General features: G+C 39.9%; 1 pseudogene; it reads left to right on the top strand.

Annotated features, from left to right (window-relative positions):
- Positions 1-379: 379 nt before the first annotated feature.
- Positions 380-1,053, top strand: LOC147459855 (uncharacterized; annotated as a pseudogene).
- Positions 1,054-3,081: the final 2,028 nt, after the last annotated feature.

The following is a 3,081-nucleotide window of genomic DNA, read 5'->3' as shown; positions in this document are numbered from 1 at the left end:
ATGGAGGTCCTCAGAATGTTATGGAAGGTAAGGAAAGAACTTGTTTGTGGAATTGGGAGTTCAACTTGGAGAAGCATTCTAGAAAGTGCATTTCTCCAGAGAACCAAGAGGAATTCAAAATTAGGTGCAGAGCTTGGAAAAATTCGCCTACTGCTGAGAGTGCAAAAAATGAGCTAGATTCTCTTTGTGAGTGGTTGGAAATGGGTAATGCCATACCCAACAATGAAAGGATGCTTGAGACTTGGATTTCATGGTGGCATGCAAGGGTTTTTCATTGGGGAGAATACATTTTGAAGGTACATATTTTCTATTCACAAATAGTACATCCACACATGATTACTTCTTCTTGTCACTAACAATGTAAACATTTTTGCAGGCAATGGAGGAAGATGATAGATATTTGGTTCCAAGGAGTAACCTGTCAGAGTCCATTCATGGGAGTTGGTTGGCTATGAACAATGGGGTCAAATACATGTCTTTGTATGAAGCATGTCTCGCAGACCTCATAGCCTCTTGTTTGCAAGGGGCTAGGCATGCTGCATTTTTGAAAGGGCAACACATAGGATCTGGACCAAGCCTTTGTAAGCTGCAACAAAGAGATGCAATGTGGACTAAAAGATCATACTCACAAGAAAAATAATAGACCTCACAAATGAAGTTGCAGAGGAAATTGGAGTTGAAGCAGAGGCAGACATTGGATATGAGAATACTGCAACAGAGAGAAAAAAGAGACCTAGATCAATTGTGTCACCAATTCATGATTTTGATTCTCATCGGCCAGAGTTTCAAAGGATCACTAAGCCAGTGCCCCGAAGGCACTCTTATCTAGCCGCGGGCTCTAGTCAAAATGAAGTGACTACACAAATAAGCGAGGTGGATGTTAGGCCAAGATTGTGGGCTATACGACGAACCAATTTTGGAAGCATGGTACGATGTCAGGGATATATTAGAGTCTTCTTATGCCACTTGAAACTTGAGTTGGAGACCAACAAGCTAGTCCACCAATCTGCTTTAACAAAAGATGAGCTTCATACAGCCCTCGCAAGAGTGTGAACACCTACATATCCTTGTATTTTGTGAACACTGCTAGCCTTTTTTGTAGTGCGCTACTCATGTTTTTTGTACTCCATATTTTGAAGTTTATAAGATGAAACTATGGTGTTGCATATGAATAAGTTTTTGTAGTAAGTTGTGAGGGTTTGCTGTTGGCAATCACTTTATTTTCATACATACATCACAAAGAATTAAAATTTTACAAAGGGGTTAATAAAGCTAAAAATTATCCAATGATAATTTCACTTCGAAATATACTTGGAAACACTAGAAATTCTGATTACATGTTTGGATACTAAGCTCGTTAGCTCGTGGGTTTTGGCTTGTAAAATGGCAACCCCCCTTATTTATGTATGCAGCACTAGGCTGGATATTCAATTTGCAATCTCACACATCAACAGATTTATGCATAGCCCAGGGACTAAGCATTGGTAGGCTATCAAGAGGATTTTTTGCTACTTGAGTGGCACTTTACATCTTCTCTTTTTTTATCCCAAGGGGAGATCATTGCTGCCATATTTACGTGCTTTTTCGGACTCAGATTGGTCTGGTTGTTTTGACATGCGAGTGTCCATGAGTGCTTTTGTTTCATGCTTGACAGTTCATGCATATCATGGTTGAGCAAGAAGCAACCTACTGTGGCCACTTCCAGTTGTGAGGCTGAGTACAGAGCAGTCTTCACAGCTACAGTTAAGTGTGTATGGCTCAGATCCCATTGGATAGGACATTTCCAACACTACCTACACTGACAGTCAGAGTGTATTGGCAGTTGCAAGGAACCCAATTTTTCATGCTTGCACAAATCACATTGAGGTGCATTACCACTATGTCAAGGAGAGCCTCTCGGCTTATGTGCCAACACAAGACAACCTTGCAGATATTTTCACAAAGGCATTGTCTCGTAAGAAGTTTGAAGCTTTCTGCAAAGCTTTGGGCTAACTCCCCTTTGTGCACGGATCATGTCCTCATAGGGCATGGCACTTCCTTATACTCTATGTGCTATCTCATTCACCGCATCACTCCTAGGGGAGATTTGTTACCATACATGTGGTAGTGATGTGTGTGAACATACTTAGGACTGTCGGGGAAATTTTTCCCTCACTAGGAGGTTTTTCCCCCCTGTTCATTATATATGCGCCCATCACTCTAGGCTATATATCTTTTCCTGCACACTAAGTAATATACTCTCTATTGTGTGCCTTGAGCTTCCTTCATCTTCTCCAAGTTGTGTGTGTTTTCCTGCAACCCTAATTCCAACACACCGCATCAATCCTCTAGGGGGGGGTTTTTTACCATATACATGTGGTAGTGATGTGTCATTTGTGTGAACACACTTAGGACCGCCAATGCATTTTTCCCCTCACTAGGAGGTTTTTCCCCCCGCATTTTGTACATACACCCATCATATTGGACCATGTCATCTTCTCATTCATCCTAGTAAATTCGGGATCTTTCCCATGTGGTGCCACTAGCGTGGGCTTACCCTAACACTTTCCACATCAAATACATCATGTACATTTGCATCAGTAATAGACTGATCCGTAACATTTTCAAAAACCCCCATAGGTAGTACATTTGCCTCGTTTGAATTTACATTCAAGTTTCCACCATTAAAAAGAGGCAACAGTGTCATAAATGTCATGTGAGCTTACATTACTGCCTTAAGTACATGATAACAAAGGTTGAACATAATCTTCCGCAAACACAACATCTCGTAAAACTAAGATACGTATTGTTTACGGACGGTATAACTTGTAACTTTGCTTTTAGTGCTGCAAGCAACAAAGATGTAAGATCCCCAATTTTTGAGTTTCTTTTAAAAATAAAAAAATTAGAATCCAAAGTTTGCTTCATGAAATTTTAGCTCAGAATGTTTTTTTTTGGCAATGTTGTAATGTTTTAAAGTGAAAAGCAAGGTCGTTTTTGAGTTTCGGTAGGTCAGACGGATGTTTAATTCAGTTTTAGAAAATTCATTTTCTTTTAGATTTTTCATTGCTTTTTTTTGTAAAACATAGGAGGGGATCCTTA

The sequence above is a fragment of the Adiantum capillus-veneris genome, chromosome 4 (genome assembly GCF_014529385.1).
Source record: "Adiantum capillus-veneris isolate H3 chromosome 4, ASM1452938v2, whole genome shotgun sequence".
NCBI lineage: Eukaryota > Viridiplantae > Streptophyta > Polypodiopsida > Polypodiales > Pteridaceae > Adiantum > Adiantum capillus-veneris.
The sequence above is the reverse complement of the archived record's forward strand: the minus strand, read 5'-3'. Positions and strand labels throughout refer to the sequence as shown.